This window comes from Scyliorhinus torazame, chromosome 24 (assembly GCF_047496885.1).
Source record: "Scyliorhinus torazame isolate Kashiwa2021f chromosome 24, sScyTor2.1, whole genome shotgun sequence".
Lineage (NCBI taxonomy): Eukaryota > Metazoa > Chordata > Chondrichthyes > Carcharhiniformes > Scyliorhinidae > Scyliorhinus > Scyliorhinus torazame.
In genome coordinates, this window is record NC_092730.1 from 30,053,246 (window position 1) to 30,065,812 (window position 12,567).

The 12,567-nt window shown below is 46.6% G+C and overlaps 2 non-coding genes across 2 annotated transcripts; one reads left to right on the forward strand and one right to left on the reverse strand.

Annotated features, from left to right (window-relative positions):
* The first annotated feature begins 2,765 nt into the window (after positions 1–2,765).
* On the forward strand, positions 2,766–2,838 carry trnak-cuu (transfer RNA lysine (anticodon CUU)). Its single transcript has one exon. It is a non-coding gene; the product is annotated as a tRNA-Lys (tRNA).
* A 9,362-nt stretch (positions 2,839–12,200) lies between these two features.
* On the reverse strand, positions 12,201–12,273 carry trnak-cuu (transfer RNA lysine (anticodon CUU)). The gene has a single exon. It is a non-coding gene; the product is annotated as a tRNA-Lys (tRNA).
* Positions 12,274–12,567: the final 294 nt, after the last annotated feature.

A 12,567-nucleotide genomic window follows, 5' to 3' on the forward strand; every position in this document is an offset into this window, starting at 1 on the left:
AAAGGGAACAAGAAAATATTTTTCAAATATGTTCCATTCCTGCCACGATCTTTTTACCCAGAAATACATTCAGCTGAATGAAACCGAACCACGTTTCCATTCGCTGCCGTTACTGCTTCTCCTTCCGAACGTTGCCGGAAACGCTATTATTTATTGATTGTTGCTTTGAATGTGAACTCCTTATTTATCTTGATGTTTCATTTAGTTTCCAAAAAGAACGCTTTTCCAAAAAACCGAATTCATAGATTATCATAGAATTTACAGTGCAGAAGGAGGCCATTCGGTCCATCAAGTCAGCACCGGCGTGTGGAAAGAGCACCCGACCCAAGGTGAACACCTCCACCCTACCCCCATAACCCAGTAACCCCACCCAACACTAAGGGCAATTTTGGACACTAAGGGCAATTTATCATGGCCAATCCACCTAACCTGCACATCTGTGGACTGTGGGAGGAAACCGGACAACCCGCAGGAAACCCACGCACACACGGGGAGGACGTGCAGACTCCGCACAGACAGTGACCCAAACCGGAATCGAACCTGGGACCCTGGAGCTGTGAAGCAATTGTGCTATCCACAATGCTACCATTGCTTGATATATACATCGCAAACTGGAAGGAAAGGCATGTACCTCAGGAAAGTGCACCCAAATCAATGCCCCCTTTGAAATAGAGCATCTCTGGTTGTTCTAACCCCGTCTCCCCATCCCCTCCCCTCCCCCTCCACTCCCATACCCCTCCCCCAAAATAGTGCCCCTCCAATACCCGCTCCTCCCCTCCAATTGCCCCCTCCCCTGAAATAGTCCCCCTCAAATATCCCCAATACCCTATCCAATAGTCCCTCCATCCCTCCAATAGCCCCTTGCCGCTCAATACCCCCTCCTCCCCTCCAAAAGCCCCGTCCATTAGCCCCTCCTCCCGTCCAATAGCCCCTCCTCCCCTCCAATAGCCCCTCCTTTCCCTCTCTCCTCCCCCCTATAACCGCACCTCCCATCCCATTCCAAATCCCCCGCCCTCCTCACCCGCCCTCCCCAATCTTTGTCGATACCATTTCCCTTGTGTCACAAGTCTGGAACATTACCATGTGTTGACATTTGTGAGGGTTGGGGCTGCCTGGTGCCAATTCTCTCGAGGCGATTTCCAGGCTTCTCTTGCCCCTCTAGGCCCTGGTTGCCCTGCGCTACCAGTGGGTGACCGGTAGGGTGTGGAGTGGGGTGGGGTGGGGTGGGGGCTGGAGAGCTTTCTCTGACGCCCGGAACTTTTTAAATTTTAATTCTCTCTATTGAGATCCCTTTTCGAAATGTTGGTAAGATTCACGGTATGTTTGCCAAGGCCCTCAATCTAATTGACACCCCATAGTTGTCGCTCCGATTCAAGGGCAGGCCCCGGTTGCCAAGGAGACTGTCACCCCTCCGCATGTTCACAAACCCGATATGCGCCTGTACGGGTTAAAAACGAAAAAAAGAGTCCTTTGTCGAAACGGGGGCAGAGGTTCGACCAGCCCCCGCATGCCCGTTCCTTCACAGGCCCCTCGCTGATCTGTTCTGAGTCATCTTCCGTGTCCTGCTTGGCCAATTTGACTTCTGCTTCGAGCTCCTTGGGATCCTCGTGGTGCAGGTCGATGAGGAGGATGTAGATTAGGCGACCGGCGACGCCTCCGATCATGGGGGCGACGATGGGAATACACCACCATCCGTGACCAGCCGTGAAAATCTCGGAGCCCCACCCAGCCACAAAGGTGAACATCCGCGGGCCACAATCTCTGGCTGGATCGATGGTGCAGCCAGTGTTGGAACCGATGGCAATTCCAATGATCAGCACTGCCACCGAGATAATGGGCGGCTGTAAGAATGCCGGCACAGCGGCCTTTTTGGCGTTCGATAAATTCGATAAATGTTCATACCGTTAACTTACAACCAACCGAAATTCCGATTCATTCTCGAGTCAGCAGTTTCTCGGGGGAGTTGAACACACATTTCGAATCACAGTCGCTGCGAGCAGGATTCGAATCTGCGCGGGAAAACCCTATTTAATTTGAAGTCCAACCACTCGGCCATCACTGCTGCGTCATTCAACATCAATTTGGTCGATAGAAAGATTCTAAAACCAGCCTGGAATCACTCCAGGAAGTTATTCCATTCAAACGATCAACGGGGCCCCGGGGTTTATATGAGGAGGGGTTGAATCTTCGTGGAAAATGACCATTGGATTTGGAGAGAAGCCTTGAGAGACTCGAAAACTTCAGCTCCCTAAACGCACAATTCCACTGATTAAATAGTTTGTGGAACAACATCAGTTACATTGGAAATATATTAGAAATTCCAATGGAACAGGACCACACTTCCCAGTCTGGAAGAAAATTAAAATGATGGAATCGAGAAATAACAGCACAGAAGGAGACCTATGCAGGCCGAACGGTCAGCTGATGACCTGATGACGCAACTAACATGATCACGTGTCTGGATTCCGGCTGTTCTCCCCGGATCGCGGTCAGAGCACAAGCCAGGAGCAGCTGCTCAATTATTAAATCAGTTATTTTTTATTCCAACTCCTTGGTCGCCAGTCATTGAGAGAGCAGCATTTCTACATGGTGTCAAGAGTGGGCAGTATGGCAGAAGGACTCCACCGCATCAACATCCTTGGATCATAGAATCGTAGAATGTCCAGCGCAGAAGGCCATTCGGCCCAACGAGTCATCAGTGACCCTCCGAATGAGCACCGCAGCTACTCTCCTCAAGCAGAGGTTTAAGAGATAGTGCAGTACCAGCCTGGCTAGCTCAGTCGGTAGAGCATGGGACTCTTAATCCCAGCGTCGTGGGTTCGAGCCCCACGTTGGGCGTGTCTATATTATTATCTGAAAATATTGATGCTGAATGAACTGTTTTCACAACAGGAACACAAGGTTATGTCGCTGGACTGGGAATTTAGAGGTCTGAACTAATCCTTGGTGACAAGATTTAATAAATCTGGAATTGAAATTTCGTCTCGTGAATGGCGCAGAAAGGTTCTGCTTCAGACGGATCATGTTTCCACAACAGGGGATGATTTGACACAACCACAGTGAAGATCTGTCCCCGGTAGACTCGCGGTTCCACGACAGAGAGAGAACAGTTGCATATCAGAGAGCACGGGATATACATTTACAAACAGGGCCTTCTCCACCTCGGCACCTTTTCTGTGTCATTGTGTGTGGCCTGATAGTCTCTTACTGCTTTTCTGTGTGTCCGTTACAGCAGTGCTGACGTAACGTATTAATCTCACTTTTCCCAAACAGTAATTGTGATTGATAGATACAGACAGATTTCCACACTGACATTCAGTACCAATGTCTGATAGAAACTGAATCCCACCCTCACATACAGTACCAGACATTGACTCATAATGAAGGAATCCTGCTCTCACAACCTGTTCCAGAGACTGAGGTGCAGAGTGTTCCCTCCACTCGTGAACACTACCTGTGATTTACAGATACAGAACAAATCTCAGTCAGGTGAGTAGCAGAGTTTGATGGGTACGTCATGTATTCCGCAATCACCTTCTCTGCGCCAGATAATCAGATGCAGTCGACACGCGGTGTCTGTGTTATTTTAACAAGAGTTTTACACAAGAACCGGAACTCATTTACACAATATCAGGGGGAGCAGAAGTAGGCCATTCAGCCCATCGAATATGCTCCGTATTGCAATGAGATCATGCTTGATCTGATATATAACGTGTATTGACCACATTCGGTGGCACCTTGTCACAGTGGCTACCTCACAGCGCCTGCGATCCGGGTTCAATTCCAGCCTTTGGTCACTGACTGTGTGGATTTCCTCCGGGTGCTGCGATTTCCTCGCACAGTCCAAATGTGTGCGGGTTAGGTGGAGTGTCCATGCTAAATTGCCCCTTAGTGTTCAAAAAGTTGGATGGTGTTACAGGGATGTGGTGGGGACATAGGGGCTCTTTCAGAGGGTCGGTGCCGTGTCGATGGGCCGAATGGCCTCCTTTTACATTTTAATGATTACATGATAATCCTCATGTCCACTTTCCCGGCTTTTTATCTCTAGATTTCATGATGAACCTTTAAAACCAACATTCCAACCAAACCTCAGGTACCAGTAACTCCTCAATGGTCGTTAATTTCCCGGCTGTCAATCATTTGGTCAGTCTGAGGAAGTCACATCCTGGAAATGTCATACATTGATCCAGTTCTAAAGTAAATTAAGTCGCTCTAGTCCCTGATGACCATAGGCTGCGTTCCCCTTTGAGGGTGAGATCTGACTGATGGTGAATTAACCTGAGGATCACCACACCTTTGGCGAGGGGCAAGGCTGTGAAGGCGGGGTTTTCCTGATTCAGAGCTATTGTAACCGTGTGATCAGAATCTAATTAACCTGGTTCTCACTCTGTTAATATTGTCTCACGCTGAGGCAAACGTCACCGATTGGATAGTCGAGTGATCGTTCTTCAGTCTTGTCATGGACGGACCCGCTGAATCTTGAGGCACTTTCTGAAAAGTTTGCCTTTCTACCAGGAATAGTCTCATCCCAACACAATAATTTATCATTAATCTGCTCCAAGTATACTTTCACGACTCGCTGAAAGAATATAATCTCTATTTCCTGGGGCATGAAACCAGGCAGGAGTAGATACCTGTAACTCAATGATCAGAAAATGTCCATCGTGAAGTGTGTGTTCCGATGATCGACGGATTCCTCGGTGAAGCCGGGAGCGTTTGTGTTTGCTGTCAAATGCTGGTTGATTCGAGTCTTTCAGCGGGGGCCTTTCACACTGTGTGGAAACATTTTGGAAATAATATTGAAGTGTTTCCCATCAGTACATTCACAAAAGTCCCTGAATGTGATGGGAATTCATTTTACTGACAAAATCTGCATTTCCAACATTGAACATCGGGCTGAAGGCAAAGAGGCGGATATTTTCCATCAATTCATGGATGCAAAACGAATTAAGACTTTTTGACGTATGCACTTGTGGGTTGAGGTGGCCGAGTGGTTAAGGCGATGGACTGCTAATCCATTGTGCTTTCTACGCATGCGTTCGAATTCCAGCTTCGTCGGTTTTTCATCCGCTATTTGCTCGCAAGTGGGACTAATTTTTCCAAGATTTATCTGCAGTAACTGATGTGACAATCCAGTCCAAGTTGTCAGGCCAGATTGCAGCGAGTTGTGTTGGAAAAGCGAGAATTCGAAATTCAGTCTTGTTCTGATTGAGATGAATTGATCGGGTAGTGAGAGAGGAACCACTTTGATTTGATTTATTGTCCCATGAAAAGTATTTTTCTGCTACCAAGGGAACATACACATTACATAGGTAGTAGACAGAAAAAGTATAATCGACAGAGTACATTGACAAATCGTACATGGACAAACAGTGATTGGTTGCAGTGCAGAACAAGGGGCCAAACAAAGCAAACCCATGAGCAAGAGCAGCATAGGGCGTCGTGAATAGTGTTCTTACAGGGAACAGATCAGTATGAGGGAGAGTTGTTGTTGAGTCTAGTAGCTGTGGGAAAGAAGCTGTTCCTATGTCTGGATGTGCGGGTCTTCAGACTTCTGTACCTTCTGCCTGATGGAATAATCAGTAAAAAGGTAAAACCTGGGTGGGAGGGTCACTGATAATGTTGTCTGCTGTCCTGCGGCAGCGGGAGTTGTAGACAGAATCACTGTGCGGGTGGCAAGCTTGTGTGATACGTTGGGCTGATGTCACCACACTGCAGTTTCTTGCGACCTTGGGCCGAGCAGTTGCGATCCCAAGCTTTGATGCAGCCCGATAGGATGCTCTCTGTGGTACATCTGTAGACGTTTGTGAGAGTTGATGCAGACATGACGAATTTCCTCTCCTTCCGTAGGAGGTAGAGACGATGCTGGGCTTTATGGACTGTTGCATCAACATGAGTGGACCAGGACAGACTGTTGGTGATGGTGACCCCCAGAAATGTAATGCTATCCACCATCTCCACTTCGCAGCCATTGATGCAGATGGGTGTGTGTGTTGTGCAACGCTTCCTGGCGTCGATGATCAGTTCCTTGATCTTTCCGACATTTTGAGACAGCCTGTTTTAGGTACACTATGCAACCAAGTGATTTATCTACCTTCTGTATCTGATTTGTCATTGCTTGCGATCTGACCCACCACAGTCGTATCATCCACAAACTTATAGATTGAGTTGGAGCTAAATCCTGCCACACAGGATATGCCTCCATATTCAGCGGGTCCGGCCATGACAAGACTGAAGAATGATCACTTGTCTATCCAATCAGTGAGGTTTGCCTCACTGTGAGACACGATTAGCAGAGAGAACACCAGATAAATTAAATTCAGATCAGACGGTTATACGAGAACTGAATCATGAAAAGCCCGCCTTCTCACAATTCCCGTTCCAGCCTCCCGGCGCCAGAATGTGGTGACTCGGGCTTTTCACAGTAACTTCATTGAAGCCAACTGGTGACAATAACAGATTATTATTATTATTATTGCTCCTCGCCTGAGGTATGGTGATCCTCAGGCCAATCATCACCACCAGTCAGATCTCACCCTCAAAGGGGAAAGCAGCCTATGGTCATCAGGGACTAGAGCGAATAAATTTACTTTAGAACTGGATCAATGTGTGATATTTCCAGGCTGTGACGTCACTCAGACTGACCAAATGATTGACAGCCGGAAAATGAACGACCATTGAGGAGTTACTGGTACCTGAGGCTTGGTTGGAATGTTGGTTTTAAAGGTTCATCATGAAATCCAAAGATAAAAACCAGGGAAAGTGGACATGAGGGTTCTCATGAAATCATTAAAATCTGAAAGGAGGCCATTGTGCCCATCGACTCGGCACCGACCCTCTGACAGAGACCCTATGTCCCCATCACATCCATGTAACACCACCCAACCTTCTGAACACCAAGGTGCAATTTAGCATGTACACTCCACCTAACCAGCACACATTTGGACTGTGCGAGGAAATCGCAGCACCCGGAGGAATCCCACACAGGCACGGAGAGAAAGTGCAAACTCCACACAGTCAGTGATCAAAGGCTGGAATTGAACCCGGATCGCTGGAGCTGTGAGGTAGCCACTGTGACAACGTGCCACCGTATGATATTATAACACGCCATATCATATCAGATCAATCATGATCTCATTGCAATACGGAGCATATTCGATGGGCTGAATGGCCTACTTCTGCTCCTACGTCTTGTACCATGACATTGTGCAATATTCTGCTATTTGTCTCTAAAACCCTTGTTAAAACAACGTTTAGCGAGTTGGTCACACCACAGGTGAAAGGTACTGAAGGAGATAGAAAATGGGTGACCAAAAGACCAAGCAAGAGTAGGAAGGCAGTGCAGGTGTCCCCTGCGGTCATCTCCCTGCAAAACAGATATACCGCTTTGGATACTGTTGAGGGAGATGGCTCACCAGGGGAAGGCAGCGGCAGCCAGGTTCATGGCACCGTGGCTGTCTCAGCTGCGCAGCCGGGCAGGAAGAAGAATGGCAGGGCTATAGTGATCGGGGACTCAATCGTAAGGGGAATAGACAGGCGGTTCTGCGGACACAATCGAAACTCCAGGATGGTATGTTGCCTCCCTGGTGCAAGGGCAAAGGATGTCTCGGAGTGCCTGCAGGACATCCTGGAGGGGGAGGGGGGGCGGGTGAACAGCCAGCAGTCGTGGTGCACATAGGCACCAATGATATAGGTAAAAAACGGAACGAGGTCCTACAAGCTGAATTCAGGGAGTTAGAAAGTAAACTAAAAAGTACGACCTCAAAGGTAGTAATCTCAGGATTGCTACCAGTGCCACGAGCTAGTCAGAGTAGCAATGTGAGGATAGATAGGATGAATGCGTGGCTCGAGAGATGGTGCAAGAGAGAATGTACGGCCACACTTGGAATACTGTGTGCAGTTCTGGTCACCCTATTATAGAAAGGATATTATTAAACTAGAAAGAGTGCAGAAAAGATTTACTCGGATGTTAACGGGACTTGATGGTTCGAGTTATAAGGAAAGGCTGGATAGACTGGGACTTTTTTCCCTGGAGCGTAGGAGGCTTAGGGGTGATCTTATAGAGGTCTATAAAATAATGAGGGGCATAGATAAGGTAGATAGTCAACATCTTTTCTCAAAGGTAGGGGAGTCTAAAACTAGAGGGCATAGGTTTAAGGTGAGAGGGGAGAGATTCAGAAGGGCCAAGGGGGGCAATTTCTTCACTCAGAGGGTAGTGAGTGTCTGGAATGTGCTGCCAGAGGTAGTAGTAGAGGCGGGTACAATTGTGTCCTTTAAAAAGCATTTAGATAGTTTCATGGGTAAGATGGGTATAGAGGGTTATGGGCCAAGTGCGGGCAACTGGGACTAGCTTAATGGTAAAAACTGGGCGGTTGAGCCGAAGGGCCTGTTTCCATGCTGTAAACTTCTATGATTCTATTCTATGATTCAAATTCCTGAGGTATGGTGGGGCAGGCAATAAACAAAGAAATAACTGATGCATGTAGAAAAGGTACAGCAGTTATCATGGGGGATTTTAATCTACATGTCGATTGGTTTAACTAGGTCGGTCAAGGCAGCCTTGAGGAGGAGTTTATAGAATGTATCCGCGGCAGTTTCCTAGAACAGTATGTAATGGAACCTACTAGGGAACAAGCGGTCCTAGATCTGGTCCTGTGTAATGAGACAGGATTTATTCAGGATCTTAGTTCGGGATCATCGCGGAAGGAGCGATCACAATATGGTGGAATTTAAAATACAGATGGAGGGTGAGAAAGTAAAATCAAACATTAGTGTTCTGTGCTTATAGAAAGGAGGTTACAGTGGGATGAGAGAAGAACTAGCTAAGTTCTTCAAATACTTTATGGTAAAACAGTTGAGGAACAGTGGACAACCCTACAAGCGATTTTTCACAGTGCTCGGCAAAGGTATAGACCAACAAAAAGGAAGGACGGTAGAAAGAGGGAAAATCGACCGTGGATATCTCAGGAAATAAGGGAGAGTATCAAATTGAAGGTAAAAGCATACAGAGTAGCAAAGATTAGTGGGAGACTAGAGGACTGGGAAATCTTTAGGGGGCTACTAAAGCTACCAAAAAAGCTATAAGGAACAGTAAGATAGATTATGAGAGTAAACTTGCTCAGAATATAAAAACAGACATTAAAAGTTTCTACAAATATATAAAACAAAAAAGAGTGACTAAGGTAAATATTGGTCCTTTCGAGGATGAGAAGGGAGATTTAATAATGGGAGATGAGGAAATGTCTGAGGAACTGAACAGATTTTTTTTGGGTCGGTCTTCACAGTGGAAGACCCAAATAACATGCCAGTGACTGATGGAAATTAGGCTATGACAGGTAAGGACCTTGAGAGGATTGTTATCACCAAGAAGGTAGCGATGGGCAAGCTAATGGGGCTAAAGGTGACAAGTCTCCTGGCCCTGATGGAGTGCTAAAAGTAATGGCTAGGGAAATTGCAAATGCACTAGTGTTAATTTACTAAAATTCACTAGACTCTGGGGTGGTCCCGGCGTATTGGAGATTAGCAAACGTGACACCACTGTTTTAAAAAGGAGGTAGGCAGAAAACGGGTAATTATAGGATAGTGAGCTTAACTTTGGGAGTATGGAAGATGCTGGAATCTATCATCAAGGAAGAAATAGCGAGGCACCTGGATGGAATTGTCCCATTGGGCAGACGCAGCATGGCTTCATAAAGGGCAGGTCGTGCCTAACTAATTGAGTGGAATTTTCTCAGGACATTACCAGTGCGGTAGATAATGGGGAGCCAATGGATGTGGTATATCTGGATTTCTAGAAAGCCTTTGACAAGGTGCCACACAAAAGGTTGTTGTATAAGATAAAGATGCATGGCATTAAGGGGAAAGTAGTAGCATGGATAGAGGATTGGTTAATTAATAGAAAGCAAAGAGTGGGGATTAATGGGAGTTTCTCTGGTTGGCAATCAGTAGCTAGTGGTGTCCCTCAGGGATCAGTGTTGGGCCCACAATTGTTCACAATTTACATGGATGATTTAGAGTTGGGGACCAAGGGCAATGTGTCCAAGTTTGCAGACGACACTAAGACGAGTGGTAAAGCAAAAAGTGCAGAGGGCACTGGAAGTCTGCAGAGGGATTTGGATAGGCTAAGTGAATGGGCAAGGGTCTGGCAGATGGAATACAATGTTGACAAATGTGATATTATCAATTTTGTTAGGAATAACAGCAAAAGGGATTATTATTTAAATGATAAAATATTAAAACATGCTGCTGTGCAGAGAGACCTGGGTGTGCTAGTGCATGAGTCGCAAAAAGTTGATTTACAGGTGCAACAGGTGATTAAGAAGGCAAATGGAATTTTGTCCTTCATTGCTAGAGGGATGGAATTTAAGACTCGGAGGTTATGCTGCAATTGTATAAGGTGTCAGTGAGGCCACACCTGGAGTATTGTGTTCAGTTTTTGTCTCCTTACTTGAGAAAGGACGTACTGGCACTGGAGGGTGTGCAGAGGAGATTCACTAGGTTAGTTCCAGAGCTGAAGGGGTTGGATTACAATGAGAGGTTGAGTAGACTGGGACTGTACTCGTTGGAATTTAGAAGGATGAGGGGGTATCTTATAGTAACATATAAAATTATGAAGGGAATAGATAGGATAGATGCGTGCAGGTTGTTTCCACTGGTGGGTGAAAGCAGAATTAGGGGGCATAGCCTCAAAATAAGGGGAAGTAGATTTAGGACTGAGTTTAGGAGGAACCTCTTCACCCAAAGGATTGTGAACCTATGCAATTCCTTTCCCAGTGAAGCAGTAGAGGCTCCTTCATTAGATGTTTTTAAAATAAAGGTAGTATTTTGAAGAATAAAGGGATTAAGGGTTATGGTGTTCGGGTCGGAAAGTGGAGCTGAGTCCACAAAAGATCAGCCATGATCTCATTGAATGGTGGAGCAGGCTCGAGGGGCCAGATGGCCTACTCCTGCTCCGAGTTCTTATGATCTTATCTGGACCATAGACACCGAGTGCCGACTGCGTCTGGTTATGTGGCGGAGAGAAGGTGATTGTGGAATACATGTACCCATCAAACTCTGCTACTCACCTGACTGAGATTTGTTCTGTATCTGTAAATCACAGGTAGTGTTCGCGAGTGGAGGGAACACTCTGCACCTCAGTCTCTGGAACAGGTTCTGAGAGCAGGATTCCTTCAATATGAGTCAATGTCTGGGACTGTATGTGAGGGTGGGATTCAGTTTCTATCAGACATTGGTATTGAATGTCAGTGTGGAAATCTTTCTGTATTGATCAATCACAATTATTGTTTGGGAAAAGTGAGATTAATACGTAACATCAGCACGGCTGTAACAGACAGAGAAAGACACAAAGAAAAGCAGAAAGAGACCATCAGGACACACACACAGTGACACACAGAAAAGGTGCAGTGCAAACTAGCAAGATACTGAGATGGAAAAACTGGTTATTGAGGAAAATGTGTTTTCTGCTGCACACAGAGAGGCCCTGTTTGTAAATGCATATCCTGCTGGGTAATCGTGCTGTCTGCTGTGTAACTGTGTTCTCTGCTGTGTAACCGAGCTCTCTGCTGTGTAACTGAGCTCGCTGCTGTGTAACTGTGCTCTCTGCTGTGTAACTCAGCTCTCTGCTGTGTAACTGTGCTCTCTGCTGTGTAACTGTGCTCTCTGCTGTGTAACCGTGCTCTCTGCTGTGTAACTGAGCTCGCTGCTGTGTAACTGTGCTCTCTGCTGTGTAACTGTGCTCTCTGCTGTGTAACCGTGCTCGCTGCGGTGTAACCGTGCTCTCTGCTGTGTAACTGAGCTCTCTGCTGTGTAACTGAACTATCTGATGTGTAACCGTGCTCTCTGCTGTGTAACTGAGCTCTCGGCTGTGTAACTGAGCTCTCTGCTGTGTGACTGTGCTCTCTGCTGTGTAACTGTTCTCTCTGTTGGAACCGTGACTCTGCCGGTGACAGATCTTCACTGTGGTTGTGTCAAATCATTACCTATGGTGCAAATGTGCTTCCGGTTGTGGAAATATGGTCCCTCTGAAGCAGAACCTTTCTGCGCCGTTCCTGAGACGAAATTTCAATTCCAGATTTATTAAGTCTTGCCACCAAGGGGTAGTTCAGACCTCTATATTCCCAGTCCAGCGACATAACCTTGTGTTCCTGTTGTCAAAACAGTTCGTTCAACATCAATATTTTCAGTTAATAATATAGACGCGCCCAACGTGGGGATTGAACCCACGACGCTGGGATTAAGAATGCAATGCTGTACCGGCTGAGCTAGCCGGGCTGGTGCTGCACTATCCATTAAACCTCTTCCTGTAGAGAGTAGCTGCGGTGCTCATTCGGAGGGTCAGTGCTGACACGTTGGGCCGAATGGCCTCCTTCTGAGCTGGTGATTGTACGATTCTATGACACAAGGATGTTGATGCGGTGGAGTCCTTCTGCCATACTGCCCACTCCTGACACCATGTAGAAATGCTGGTCTCTCAGTGACTGGCGACCAAGGAGTTGTAATAAAAAATAACTGACTTAATAATTGAGCAGCTCCCGCTGGCTTGTGCTCTGACCGCGATCCGGGGAG